Raw genomic sequence first — 16,096 nt, forward strand, 5'->3', positions numbered from 1 at the left:
TACAGTCACACTGAAGGCATCAAAACTATGAATCAACACATGTGGAATTATATACTTAACCAAAAAGTGTGAAACAACTGAAAATATGTCTTATATTCTAGGTTATTCAAAGTAGCCACCTTTTGCTTTGATGACTGCTCTGTACACTCTTGCCATTCTCTTGATGAGCTTCAAGAGGTAGTCACCGGAAATGGTTTTCACTTCACAGGTGTGCCCTGTCAGTTTTAATAAGCGGGATTTCTTGCCTTATAAATGGGGTTGGGACCATCAGTTGTGTTGTGCAGAAATCAGGTGGATACAAAGCTGATAGTCCTACTGAATAGACTGTTAGAATTTGTATTATGGCAAGAAAAAAGCAGCTAAGTAAAGAAAAATGAGTGGCCATCATTACTTTAAGAAATGAAGGTCAGTTAGTCCGAAAAATTGGGCAAACCTTGAAAGAGTCTCCAAGTGCAGTTGCAAAAACCATCAAGCGCTACAAAGAAACTGGCTCACATGAGGACCGCCCCAGGAAAGGAAGACCAAGAGTCACCTCTGCTTCTGAGGATAAGTTTATCCGAGTCACCAGACTCGGAAATCGCAGGTTAACAGCAACTCAGATTAGAGAACAGGTCAATGCCACACAGAGTTCTAGCAGCAGACACATCTCTACAACAACTGTTAAGAGGAGACTTTGTGCAGCAGGCCTTCATGGTAAAATAGCTGCTAGGAAACCACTGCTAAGGGCAGGCAACAAGCAGAAGAGACTTGTTTGGGATAAAGAACACAAGGAATGGATATTAGACCAGTGGAAATCTGTGCTTTGGTCTGATGAGTCCAAATTTGAGATCTTTGGTTCCAACTACCGTGTCTTTGTGCGACGCAGAAAAGGTGAACGGATGGACTCTACATGCCTGGTTCCCACCGTGAAGCATGGAGGAAGAGGTCTGATGGTGTGGGGGTGATTTGCTGATGACACTGTTGGGGATTTATTCAAAATTAAAGGTTTACTGAACCAGCATGGCTACCGCAGCATCTAGCAGCGGCATGCTATTCCATCCGGTTTGTGTTTAGTTGGACCATCATTTATTTTTCAACAGAACAATGACCTCAAACACATCTCCAGGCTGTGTAAGGGCTATTTGACCAAGATGGAGAGTGATGGGGTGCTACGCCAGATGACCTGGCCTTCACAGTCACCAGACCTGAACCCAATTGAGATGGTTAGGGGTGAGCTGGACCGCAGAGTGAAGGCAAAAGGGCCAACAAGTGCTAAGCATCTCTGGGACCTCCTTCAAGATTGTTGGAAGACAATTTCCAGTGATTACCTCTTGAAGCTCATCAAGAGAATGCCAAGAGTGTGCAAAGCAGTCATCAAAGCAAAAGGTGGCTACTTTGAAGAATCTAGAATATAAGACATATTTTCAGTTGTTTGACACTTTTTTGTTAAGTATATGATTCCACATGTGTTAATTCATAGTTTTGATGCCTTCAGTGAGAATGTACAATTTTCATAGTCATGAAAATAGAGAAAAATCTTTAAATGAGAAGGTGAGTCCAAACTTTTGGTCTGTACTGTAGCTCGGTGAAAGGACTGGCATAGAGGGAAACTGTATCTACCCTGTGTGTCATTTCCCCCAGGAAGTCCTCTAATGCAGCTTGTTGCAGAAGCAATGTCTGCCCGTTCAACATCTACTCGCAGTTGTCGGTGGTGCTTTGACACACACAACATATTTCTTTGCGCATTTAATTTCTTGAATACAGAGTTGGACATTGGCCTGATCTGTAATGCGGTTTAAGAAATAGCATAAGCATGCCCGATCCACATTAAAAAAGCAGCCACAGAGTGTCCGGGAACCTTCTACCACACTTTTCTTAGCCAGGGCTGCTTCTCAGAAGGATTGGACGGGCCCACCAGAGAACCAGAGACTCCTCCGGCGGGCCCTGGCTTCTCCTTCAGGAGAGTTCATAGTGCCAAGGTGAGGCCATGATGATGATAGAGGCCACCATCTGCTTAGTTTTCTGTTACTTGGAATGCAAGGGCAATTACGCAGCCAGCCACCCACCCACAGGCCGCAACACTAAACTGGCAGACTTCTGGGCAGCTGCTTGCACTTGAAATATGGCCTTTTAAGCTCATGAAGGCGGAAGCTTTTCACAACCTCATGCTGGCGGCGGCCAGGTGTCCATACTCTGTCCCCAGCCGCCACTGTTTCTCCCGGTGTCGCCTTCCACAAGCACGGAACCCACAATATTACCCGTGCCCTCCCCAGTCCACTTACTGGGAAGGACCGCATAACCTCAAACACGTGGACAGGTGAATGTGGCCAGGGACGGTACGGAGCCAGTCCACAACTTTTTTTGCTGAGAGTTGTATTTAGCTCAGTGAAAGGACTGGCATAGAGGGAAACCATATCTACTCCAGCTGTCATTTCTCCGTCACCAGGTTCCACCCATTGTCACACACGACCATGCCTGGCTATATGTTCAGCGATGAGAGCCACAGATCAGGCTGCTGTGTTACAGATTTCAACATCTCTGCAGCGCTGGGCGGTTTGTCAATTAAGCATTAAGCATGTTATCTTCAGCACAGCCTGTTGCCGCTTGGCCAAGGCAGTGCTGCAGTGCTGCCAGCTTGTGACTGATGTGGTCATTTCGGAGATGGAGGAGGAGGTGTTTGAGCTGAACAATGTGATTACATTGAGGTTAAATTGGTGACGCTGTTTTTTATACTAATGAAATATCCTATTGTTTTGTTTTAAGTTATTTTTTAAGACAAATGCATTCACCGGGATATGTCATTTTAACATTTTACAACCTCATCTGGCCATGTGGTGTGTGACACATCATTAGACAAATCCTGTTTTATTTATGATGGAGGGACTCTGAAAGTTATAAAGCCTATTTTTATAGGGTCATCAGATGGCCCTTACTATTCTTAAAAGGCCAGCAGTTGGCCCTCGCTATTGTTAGTGGGCTATGCTTTGTTATTCCCATTATTAACAAATGGGTCTCCTATACTGTTGTTGCATATCCAGTGACTGCAAGGGCTGCCAAAAATTTGGATGCAACCTAATACCCCTTTGAAGAGACACAGAGGAGGGTCTCTGTAAAAAAATGTGCCCATTATAAAGGAGCGCGTCTCCTATAGTGGTAATGCCCATGATGTGACAGCAAGGGCTGCCAAAATTTGGGAAAAACCCCACTAAGAATTTAAAGACACACAGAGCAGGGCCACAGTAACAAGTACGACATGTTCCCATTAGAAAGGAGGTCTGCAATACAGTAATAGGGTATGCAGTGAGTCCAACGGCTGACCAATTTTAAAAAAAAAAACCACTAAGAATTTAAAGACACATAGAGCAGGGCCACAGTAACGACAAATTACCATAAGAAAGGAGAGGGTCTGCTATACAGTTATAGGGTATGCAGTGAGTCCAACGGCTGACCAATTTTAGGAAAAACCCCACTAAGAATTTAAAGACACATAGAGCAGGGGCACAGTAATGACAAATTCCCATTCGAAAGAAGAGTCTCCCATTGTGTTGGCCTATGCAGTGAATGCAAGGGCTGACAAAAATTTGGAGGCACTTCAATGCCCCTTGGAAGAGACGTGCAGGAGGGCCTCATAAAAAAATCTTCCGATTAGAAAGGAGCGGGCCTCCTATACTTGTTATGCCCATACACTAAGTGTATGGGCTGACAAACATTTATCCCTGGGGGGTATACATGAACATACTGTATAAAAAAAATTTTTTACGGGCATCATAAACACCCTTTCCAAAAATTATGTGGGTGTTGCATCATGGACCATGGTCATCCTGGTGATATAGTGGTGGAGGATGTGGAGAAGGACAAGAGCAAATAGCCAAAATCAGGAAGCGTATACCCATGTGTGGGTGTGAAATGGTGCATGGGAATACACCTCCAAAGAAAAGACACTGGATTTGAGTTTGTTACGCTGCCATCATTCGGTGGTGTTGAGAAGTCGGGCCCAATCCAGCCCTTGTTCATTTTTATAAGAGTCAACCTGTCAGCATTTTCAGTTGACAGTATAATTCCAAAAGCGGCACCAAAAACCCCCTCTGATAAAACGCTGGCGGCAGGGCAGGCCAGGACCTCCAAGGCATAGAGAGCCAGTTCATTCCACGTATCCAGCTTGGATACCCAAAAATTATAAGGCACAGCAGAATCACGGAGGATGTTGGTACGGTCGGCAAAGTACTCCCTCAGCATCTTCCCAAACTTTGCACTCCTTGTGAGAGTACCCCACGCCTCAGGGCCTGTCCGATGGGAGGGTCTGAGAAAACTCTCCCAGAACTTTGACAGTGTTCCCCTGCCTCTGCTGGATTGAAGTTGTGTCTCTCTCGCCTGTACTCCTTGGTTGTCAACGAAGTGTGCCCTCACCCGCCAGCATTTTCAGATGTGAATTTCTTTAATAGTTTCGCAACAAGGGCCTTCTGGTACTGCCCCATTTTTGTAGACCTGTCCTCCTCAGGAATAAGAGATATAAAGTTCTCCTTGTAGCGTGGGTCTAGAAGTGTCACCAACCAGTAATGACTGTCACCCAAAATTTTGAGAACGCGAGGGTCAAGGGAAAGGCAGCGTAACTTTAAACTCAGCCAAGTGTGCCAGACTACTAACAGGCAAGACTTCCGTGTCCTCACCAAGAGGATGACTGACCATGCTCTCCTCCTCCTCCTTCTCCTCCTCTCTGTCCTCTGGCCATCCACGCTGAACAGATGGTATGACAGCTGTGCAGGTAGTACCGTCTATAGTGCATGAAACTAGCTCCTGTCCTTCCTCCTCCTCCTCTTCCTCATTGTCACCCAATCCACGTTGGGATAAGATGAGGCTTGGCTGTGTGTACCACCCTGTATGGTTCCTTGCTCCATATCATCGTGCTCTGCCTGTAATGCATCCTCTGAGTGTGAGCAGAGAGCATTTCAGAAGACAGAGAAGCGGGATGGTGACACTAATTATGGCGTCATCGTCGCTCACCATCTTGATGGAGTCCTCAAAGTTTTGGAGATGGTACATATGTCTGACATCCAAGTCCACTCCTGAGGTCTTATGTGTGTAGTCTGAACTGAATACCGACGGCCTTGTTGATGCTGGTACTCAACAACTGCCCTCTTCTGCTCACAATTCCTTCCCAACATCTGCAGTGCAGAGTTCCAAAGCGTGGGAACATCACACACCAGTCTGTGAGCCGGAAGCTGCAAATGCTGGTGAAACACTGCAAGGGCGGCGGAAGCTTTAGCTGACTTTCTAAAATGGGCACATAGGCGACGTACTTTAACAAGCAGATCTGGCAGCTCTGGGTAGGATTTGAGAAACCGCTGAACCACAAGGTTAAGCACATGGGCCATGCATGGTACGTGTGTGAGCTCGCCTTGCCTCAGAGCCGCCATCAGGTTCCGGCCATTGTCACACATGACCATGCCTGGCTGTAGGTTCAGCGGTGTGAGCCACAGATCTGCCTGCTATTTCAAAGCTGTCCACAACTCTTCAGCATTGTGGGGTTTGTCACCTAAACATTAGTGTTGAGCGAGCATGCTCGACACTGCTCGGTACTCGCCCGAGCATCACGCTACTCGGGTCTCCGCCCTGTACGTTTGGCGCTCTTTACAGAGCCAATGAACATGCAGGGATTGCCAGACAGTCACTGTAATGCCGCAGCCTTGTTTGTGGGCATTACAGTGTTTGGCTGGCCGCACAGCGTCATCTCGAGTATTTAAAACCGGGCGCCACCATCTTGGACACAGTCGCTCCGGATCAGCCAGTGTAGGGTTAGTGCTGCTGAGTTAGAAAGAGATATATAGTGTGAAAGGTCTCTAAAGCCTGCCAAATCAAACAAACAGTCCTTCTCAGGACTAATATCCATCCCAGATATCAGGCAGGCATGCAGGCAGGCTGTATAGGAGACGTAGTGGTTATGCCAGCAAACGCTGCATTACAGTCCTGTGTGCTCATGTTGGTCAAATTGCTAGACTTATCACCCCGGTCTCAGGGGCCAGAAAATTTTTTTTTTTTTTTTCATCTAAATCCTGTATTTTTTTTTTTTTCCCTCAGTCAGACTGTACAAATACGCGTCTTATTAACCTTTTGGTATTTCCCCTCACCCCCAATAAAAATTGAGGGTGTCTGTAACTGTTCAAAAGAGTTCCATGGGTCAAATCTCTGTATTATCCTGCTTTTGGCATTTTTTGCCGTAGAAAAAACTGTAATAGTGTCTCCCTGACTGGTCAGACACAAATAAATCTGTTTGAAAGAGTCTGGTGTACGCCACATAACTATAACTGTGGTTTTGCAGGTCCACGGGTCAAATCTCTGTATTATCCACTTTTGGGTCTTTTTTACATTAAAAAAACAGTTTGAGTGTGTCGCTGACTGTTCAGCCCCAAATCTATCTATTTAAAAAAGTCTGGTATACGCCAGTAAATTAGAACTGTGGTTTTGCAGTTCCACGGTTCAAATCTCTGTATTATCCAGCTTTTGGCCTGTTTTACGTAAAAAAAAAACACTAATAGTGTCTCCCTGTCTGTTCAGTCACAAATATATCTGTTTAAAAGATTCTGGTGTAGGCCAGACAAATAGAACTGTGGTTTTCCTCTTCCACAGTTCTAATCTCCTTTTCATTACCCTTTTTCCATTGATAGTGCGAGTGTAAGCTATTTTACTTCATTTACAATGGGCAAGGTGCGTGGCAAGGGATGTGGAACTGGACGTTCTGGTCATGGTGCGTGTAGAGGACAGGGCCGTGGCCAAGGTGAAAATGTGCCACAACCAACAGCCACATCTTCTCGCTCCCACTTCTTGACCGAATTACTAGGGAAGCACACTACAACACAAGTATTGCGAACTGATCAGTGTTATTAATTGGATAGCAGATAATACTTCCAGTTACCTGGGCACCACCACCTCCGGTCTGTCTTCCACACGGTCAAGTGTTGGTAGCCATGAGTCTCGACCGCATACTCCTCTTCATCCTGATGTTCCTAACTCCCACCATGCCGAGTGTCATCAGACAGCAACTGATCCCACACTTGGAAACTCTGAAGAGCTGCTCACTGGTCCACTTCCATATTTGTGCCCCTCGCCTGCTCCGCTTGAAGTGGTGGAAGAGGAGATCCGATGTAGCGATGCCCAAATATTTGAACAGCCACGGCCACAGGAAGTCGACGCTGGCAATTTGTCACAAGAGGTGGACGATGACGAGACACAATTGCCATGAAGTGAGGAGGAGGATCGTGGTGCGCAAGTGGAAGAGGAGGAGGTGGTGGATGATCTAGTAACTGACTGAACGCAGCAGGAGGACACACAGAGCGAGGCCAGCAGCAGACAGGGGGAGGGAGGCAGAGTACCCCAACAGGCAGGAATAAGCATTGTGGTGGCCGCACACAGAAGGCGGGCAACAGTTCCCCGTAACACCAACACGAGGGACATTGCCAGTACAACCTGTAGGTCTTCCAGAGTGTGGAATTTTTTTAAAGACTCTGCTGATAACCCCAAAAAGGCCATTTGTACCACCTGCGATGCCAGCGTCAGCAGGGGTGACAAAACTACCAGCCTGACTACCACCAGCGTGATCATGCACATGGCAGCAAAGCACCCGACTTTGTGGGGCGAATCCCAGGGTCCATGACCAGTGTCAGTGGGTGTTGCTGTTGTGCGTGTAATAGAACCCCCTGTTGTGCATGCAAGGCGATCTCCTGTCCATGCTGCATGCAAACATGCCCCCTCCTTTCAGTCTCCACTTGTTATGGCAGTTTCTCAAGAAACTGCATCAACGTCCATGTCCACGTCCCACCACAGCGTTCAATTGTCCATATCCCAGAGCTTTGAATGAAAGCGCAAATTGTCAGCCAACGCCCCACAGGCCACAGTCCTAAATTCGCACATTTCATGACTGCTTGTGTTGGAAATGCTGCCTTTTAGGCTGGTGGAGACAGAATCCTTCCGCAACCTTATGGCGGTGGCTGTCCCTCCGTACTCGGTCCCAAGCCGACACTATTTTGCCTGGTGTGCCATCCCCGCACTACACAAGCACGTGCCCCAAAACATCTGCCCTGCCCTCAACAATGCAGTTACTGGGAGAGTCCACCTGAGAACGGACACGTGGACAAGTGCTTGTGGCCAGGGACGGTACATCTCCCTGACGGCACACTGGGTAAACATAGTGAAAGCTGGGACCCAGTCGGACCTTGGGACGGAACACATCCTCCCCACACCGAGGATTGCAGGCCCTATGTCAGTCAGAGTTGCCCCCACAGTGTACAGCTCCTGCGCATCATCCTCCTCCTCCTAATCATGTTCAGCCTCCATCTCAGATATCACCACATCAGTTTCAAGCTGGAAGCACTGCAGTACTGCCTCAGCCAAGCGGCAACAGTCTGTGCTGAAACTCATAAGCTTAGGTGATAAACCTCACACTGCTTGTGAGTTGTGGACAGCTGTGAAAGAGCAGGCAGATCTGTGGCTGAGACTGCTGAACCTACCTCCAGGCATGGTAGTGTGTGACAATGGCCGTAACCTGGTGGCGGCTCTGAGGCGAGGTGAGATCACACACGTACCATGCCTGGCTCATGTGCTTAACCTCATGGTTCAGCCATTTCTTAAATTGTACCCCGAGTTGCCAGAACTGCTCGTCAAAGTACGCCGCCTGTCAGCTCATTTTCGCAAGTCTGCTACAGCTTTCGCCGCCCTTGCTGTGTTGCAGCAGCGTTTGCAGCTTCCGGCAAACCGACTGGTGTGTGATGTCCCCACACGATGGAACTCTACCATCCACATGTTGCAAAGGATTTGTGAGCAGAAGAGAGCAGTTGAGGAGTACCAGCTGCAACAGGGCCGTCGATATTCTGGTCAGACTCAACACATAAGACCTCAGGAGTGGACCTGGATGTCTGACATATGTACCTTCCTGACAAACTTTGAGGAGTCCACCAAGATGGTGAGTGGCGATGACGCCATCATTAGCGTCAGCATCCCACTTGTTTGTCTTTTGCAACGTTCTCTGCAGAGAATTAAAGAGGAGGCATTGCAGCCAGAGTATGATGAGATGGATCAAGAAGGCATAGAGGGCGATTACACACAGCCCAGCCTCATCTCATCCCAACGTGCATTGGGGGGTAATGAGGGAGAGGAGGAGGAGGAAGAACTGGAGCTGGTATCATGCGCTGTAGATGGTAGTACCTGTACAACTGTCATACCATCGGTCCAGCATGGGTTTCCTGAGGACAGGGGAGAGGAGGAAGAGGAAGAGGAGGAGAGCATGGTCAGTCGTCATCTTGGTGAGGACACGGAAGTGTGGCCCGTTACCAGTCTGGCACGCATGGCTGACTTTATGTTACGCTGCCTTAACCGTGACCCTCGCGTTGTCAAAATTTTGGGGGCACTCATTACTGGTTGGTGACACTGTTAGACCTCCGCTACAAGGAGAACTTTCATTCTCTTATTCCTGAGGTGGTGAGGTTTTCAAAAATGGGGCAGTTCCAGAAGGCCCTTGCTGAAGAACTGTTAAAAAAAATTCCCATCTGAACACGCTAGCGGCAGAGGTCACAGTTCGTTGCCCAACCAAGGCGTACAGGTGAGAGAGACGCAACTCCAATCCAGCAGGGGAACACTGTCAACGTTCTGGGACAGTTTTATGAGACCTGCCAGCTTACAGGCCCTGAGGCGCAGGGTACTCTCACAAGGAGTGGAAAGTTTCAAAAGATGGTGAGGGAGTACCTTGCCGACCGTGCCAGCGTCCTCCGTGATTCCCCTGTGCCTTTTAATTTTTTGGTATCCAAGCTGGACACTTGGAATGAACTCACTTTGTACGCCTTGGAGGTCCTGGCCTGCCCTGCCGCTAGCATGTTATCGGAGCGTGTTTTTATTGCCATTGGGGGAATTATAACTGATAAGCGCACTCGCCTTTCAACTGACAATGCTGACAAGCTGACCCTTATCCAAATGAACAAGGGCTGAATTGGGCCAGATTTCTCATCACCACCAAATGAAAGCAGAGTAACATAAAGTCAAATCCACTGTGTTTTTTCGGGAGGTGTATTCCCATGCACCACTTCACACCCACACATGGTTATACGCTTCCTCATTTAGGCTGTATTTTGCGCTTCTCCTTTTCCTCAGCCTCCACCACCACTATACCACCAGGGTGACCTTGGTCCATGTTGCCAGCATTGCAAGTTCCTCCGTCCTAATTTTTGGCAGCTTTTGCTTGGAAGGCATAGGCAAAGACTATGGGAGACCCACTCCCCAATAATGGGAATAATGTTTTTAAGATGCTGCACTGCATGGCTCTTCCAAGGGGCATTTAACCATCTTGTCAAGCTACTGCAACCTCCACGTCTCTTCCAAGGGGCATTAAAACCATCTTATTAAGCTACTGCGACCTCCACCACTTTTCCCTGGGGCATTGATATTGTCTTTTTATTCCACTCCGACCTCCACGTCTCTTCCAATGGGCATTAAAACCATCTTGTTAACCTACTGCGATCTCCACGTCTCTTCCAAGGGGCATTAAAACCTTCTTGTTAAGCTACTGCGACCTCCACCCCTTTCCCCAGGGGCATTAAAACTGTCTTGTTAAGCTACTGCGACCTCCACCTTTCTTCCAAGGGGCATTAAAACAGTGTTGTTAAGCTACTGCATCCTCAACGTCTCTTCCAAGGGGCATTAAAACCGTCTTGTTAAGCTACTGCAACCTCCACATCTCTTCCAAGGGGCATTAAAACAACCTTGTTAAGCTACTGCGACCTCCACCACTTTACCCAGGGGCATTGATATTGTCTTTTTATTCCACTGCGAACTCCACGTCTCTTCCAAGGGGCATTAAAACCGTCTTTTTAAGCTACTGCGACCTCCACAATTCTTCCAAGGGGCATTAAAACCATCTTGTTAATCTACTGCAACCTCCACATCTCTTCCAAGGGGCATTAAAACCGTCTTGTTAAGCTAATGCAACCTCCACGTCTCTTCCAAGGGGCATTAAAACCGCCTTGTTAAGCTACAGCGACCTCCACCACTTTTCCAAGGGGCATTGATATTGTCTTTTTATTCCACTGCGACCTCCACCATTCTTCCAATGGGCATTGCATTTCCTCCTAATTTTAGTCAGCTTTTGCTTTTCAATGCATAGGCGAACACTGAGGGAGACCCACTCCCCAATAATGGGTAGAAGGTTTTTAGCACGCTGTAATCCTCGTCTGTTTCAAGGAAAGCCTTCCATTCACTGCTTAGGCCAACAGTGCACAGGAGACCCAGTTGCTATTAATAGAAAAAACGGTTTAGTTAAGGCCCTCTGACCTCCATGTCACTTCCAAGGGGCATTGGAGTGCCTCGAAATTTTTGGTAGGCATTGCACTCACTGTATGCCCTTTAACTGTGTAGCCGAACCGCTCCTTTTGCTACAGAAACATATCCTACAAGAAATGTGTGGTTGACAGGCCTGATATGGATGTGAATGGTCCCTGTTCCTCATGCTCTTTCTCCTTTGCCACCACCTCATCCATCATTCATCACCTGAAGCTTTGTTTTAACGGGAGTCATAGAACTGGGATAGTAGCAGGAAAACATCTAGCAATCCTCGGAGGAAAACGCTGACCACCTCAGGCCTAGCCACTACTGCATACATGCACTTGCATTCCAAGAAAACAAAGCTAACTTCTATAATCATCATTATGCTCCTCACGTTGGCACTCTCAAATCCCCTGATGGAGAAGCCAGGGCCCACTGGATGAGTCTGGTTCTCTGGTGGGCTCGTCCAATGCTGCCCTAAAGCAGGCCAGGCTAAGAAAAGTGTAGGGGAAGTTCCAAGGAGAAATAGGGGCGGCTGGGGACCGTTTATGGACACCCGGCCGCACCCAGGCGGCTGGGGATCATGTGTGGACACCTGGCCGCCCCCTGGCGACTGGGGACCGAGCTGCCGAAGCAGCCATGAGGCAGTGGCCAGCTTTGGCCTCCTTCAAGCTAAAAGGCCCCATTTCAAGTGCAAGCAATCAAGCAGTATGCTATTGCAGCCTGGGGGTGGTTGGGTGGCAGGCTGCATAATTTCTTTTGCATTGCAAGGAATGGGGGAGGTACAATTGAACACTGACCTGGGACAAGGACTTGCACGGGGATAGTTGCAAGTCTGCATCTTCTGATGCGGAAATGATCACTTCTGATGGGCACACTTTTAGGCAGTGACCTGGGTGTCAGAGATGCTTCCAGGGCTCTTCCCCATGCTGTTCCAACGTCTTTTCATCACTGTATGAATGTGTCACACAGCACATGGCCAGATAAGATTGTAAAGTGTTAAAATGACATTTCCCGGTGAATGCATTTGTCACGGTTAAAAGCAATACAAAATTGCAAAAACGCATAAAAAATGCTACTTTTGAACATAGCCAAAGGTGTGGAGGAGTATTTTTGTTTTTGGTTATTTATTTTACCTTATACACAAGTATTTACCATGGAAAGGAAGTTCCTTAACATATTTCACAGGAAAACTGTTTCAGTTTCGTCTTTGAACGTTTTATTGTGAGCCCGTTAAAGTGGCTTAATACCTCTGACCACGTTGCTGACAGCAGTGACCTGGGAGTCAGAAATGCTTCCTGGGGCGATGCCCATGCTGCCCCCATGTCATTTGAGCACTGTCACTATCGTTTTGGGCACTTTTTAGGCTTTCTACAGACTGCCGGGGGTGCCGCCGCAAAAATACTCGGGTCTCCCATAGACTAACATTGGGCTCATTGCTCGGGTCGAGCACCCGAGTATCGCGGTGAGCTCAAGTCGAGCACCCGAATATCACGGTGAGCTTGGGTCGAGCACCCGAGTATCACGGTGAGCTCGGCCCAAGCTTCGAGCACCCGAACATTTTAGTGCTCGCTCAACACTACTAAGCATATTAGCTTCAGCACAGCCTGTTGCCGCTTGGCCGAGGCAGTGCTGCAGTGCTTCCAGCTTGTGACTGATGTGGTTATTTCAGAGATGGAGGCTGAAGAGGAGGAGGCTGAGGAGGAAGAGGTGAAGGATCTATAGATTGTGGGGGCAACCCTGATTGACCTAGGGCCCGCAATCCTTGGCGTCAGGAGGACGTGTTCCATCACAAGGTCCGACTGGGTCCTGGCTTCTATTATGTTAACCCAGTGTGCCGTCAGTAAGATGTACTGTCCCTGCCCACAAGCACTTGTCCACGTGTCCGTGGTTAGGTGGACTTTACTGGTAACTGCATTGCTGAGAGCATGGCTAATGTTTTGGACTCTTGCTTGTGTAATGCGGGGATGGCACACTGGGAGAAATGGTGGCGGCTCGGGACTGAGTACCGAGGGATGGCAGCCGCCATCAGGTTGCAGAATGCTTCCGTCTCCACGAGCCTAAAAGGCAACATTTCGAGCGCAAGCAGTCGTGAAATGTGAGAATTTAGTAGTGTGGCCTGTGGGGCGTTGGCTGCATATTTGCGCTTGCATTCCAAGGACTGGGGTATGGACAACTGAATGCAGCGCTGGGACAAGGACATGGACGTGCTACCTGATTCTGCTACTTGAGAGTGTGCAATGACAGGTGCAGGGCAGGAGGCATCTTCGCATGCACCATGGACAGGGGATTGGTTTGCATGCACAACAGCGGAAGAAGCTATGGTGCCACCCGCAGACACTGTTCCTGGACCCTGGGATTCGGCCCACAAAGTCGGTTTCTTTGCTGCCAAGTGCCTGATCATGCTGGTGGTGGTCAGGCTGGTCGTTTTGTCACCCCTGCTGAAGTTGGTTTGGCAGGTGGTGCAAATGGCCTTTTTGTGGTTATCAGCAGAGTTTTTAAAAAAACAACCAGACTCGGGAAGACCTAACAGTTGTACTGGCAACTTCCTTTTGTGTTGGTGTTACGGGGAACGGTTGCTTGCCTTCTGTCTGTGGCCACCAAACTGCTTCTTCCTGTCTGTTGGGGTTCTCTTCCTCCCTCCCCCTGTGTGCTGCTGTCCTCGCTCTGCATGTCCTCCTACCAGGTTGGGTCACTTACTATATCATCCACCACCTCGTCTTTCACTTCTGCACCCTGGTCCTCCTCCTGACTTTCTGGCAATTGTGGCTCATCATCGTCCACCTCTTGTGACACTTTCCCATCATCGCCTTCGTGTGACCGTGGCTGCTCAAATATTTGGGCATCGCTACACGCGATCTACTCTTGCCCCGCTTCAAGTGGACCGGGCGAGAGGCCCGAATCTATAAATGGAAAAGTGAACAGCTCTTCAGAGTATCCAAGTGTGGGATCAGTTGTCTCTGGGTACTCGGCATGGTGGGAGGAAGGAGGATCAGGGTGAAGAATATGCAGTCAAGACTCACGGCTACTGACACTTGACCGTGTGGAAGACATGGTGGTGGTGGTGGCTAAGTGACTGGAAGCATTATCCACTATCCAACCAATAACCTTTTGACACTGCTCTGGGTTCAATAGTATTGTGTTGCAGTCCCCTAGAAATTGGGACAGGAAGGTCAGGCGAGAAGATGTGGGTGTTTGTTTTGGCACAATTTCGGCTTGTCCACGGCCTTGTCCTCAGCCTCTGCATGCACCATTACCATCATGCCCAGTTCCCCATCCCTTGCCACGTGCCTTGCCCATTTTAAATGCAGGACAGTATCTTCCATGCTCACTACAAATGACTGAGTTTGGAGTGAACTTATATGTGATCTGTGTGATAGAGAAAACAGTGTTTTAAATACCTGTCCTGTAGGTAAGTAGTTTGAACAGCAAACTGCTGTGAATAGCTTCACTGACACACTAAAGGAATTTTTTAATGGAGGCCAGAAATGGCAGTATTTTCTGACAACGTATATGTGATCTGTGTGACGGAGAAAACATAGTTTTAAACAGCTGGATTTCTAGCGCTGTAATATGGAAAGGACCTGGCTGTATTCTGCAGTGCCAACAAGCAAATGGCGCAGAAAAACTGTGTTCTCTGGATTGCTTTTTAAACAAACAATGAGGATTAAGATCCAAAGAAAAGTATTCCTGGCCCTTGAGACCTGGGCCTTTGTATAGAAATTTTTAACAGCAGCAGAAGGCAGCATTGGAATGGAACCTCTTGTGCTATATGCACTGCAGTCTGCTATATACACTGCCTGCCTATTCACCCTGCCTGTTATCTCTGCAGATGGATTAGTCCTCAGATGGACTGTTTGTTAAGATGGATATGTGTAATGTATGGTTTTTCTCCCTACACTACCTAATACACAAGCAAATCTCTCCCTGACGCAGCAGCAGCTCTTCCTACACTGTCTGATCTGGAGTGACTGTGACGAGCATGGCGGCGCCAGGTCTGATATAGACCTGATGACTCTGTGCGGCCAGCCAATCACTGTAATGCCCACAACCAACATGGCTACGGCATTACAGTGCATGGCAGGCAATCCCTGCATGTTCATTGACTCTCTAAAGAGTGCCAAACATGCAGGGAGGGGACCCGAGTTCCCGACCGAGCAACCCGGAAATACTCGGCGAGCGCCGAGCATCTCGAGCAGTGAGATGCTCGGGCGAGCACTGAACAGCAAGCGAGCATGCTCGCTCATCACTACAGAGGATGCAAATATAGTCAGTAAAATAAGCCGAGGTAAAAACAAGAAACAAATACACTACACAGGAGCTGAACAGACAAGACTAAACCAGAGGAAACCAAGGCTATATCTTGCAGCTTCCAGCAGTGAGCTGGAAGCTTAAGTAGAGTGTGGTGCTTTCCAATTGGCTGGAGCAGGGAGCTGTTATCTCTAGGTGGACAGCACATATACCTATTCTGTCAGACTTGGGGGTACTGACGATCCCAGCCAGTGTCCAGAGCCTCTGGTTGCAACATCTCTTCTATCACCGGTGTCGCCCGCAAAATGAATATGACAGCGCCTGATGACATAAGCAGATTTTACTGGGGTAGGTCCTGATGGAGATGTGACAGGTGTGCAAAGAGTTCTTTTAATTAAACATCATTAAGAAAAATTATATTTTATTTTATTAATGTTTGTGAAATATTTATCTTACCATTCACTTTTAAAGTGGAATGAGTGGAACTGCATGTGTTAAGCACTAGGCAAAAAAAACCTCTTACCAGCAAATTGTTAGAGAAGAAACTCAAAGTATATGTGTTCTA

This window comes from Phyllobates terribilis, unplaced genomic scaffold (assembly GCF_046119375.1).
Source record: "Phyllobates terribilis strain yellow unplaced genomic scaffold, ASM4611937v1 Scaffold_1__5_contigs__length_1240528914, whole genome shotgun sequence".
NCBI classification, from domain to species: Eukaryota; Metazoa; Chordata; class Amphibia; order Anura; family Dendrobatidae; genus Phyllobates; species Phyllobates terribilis.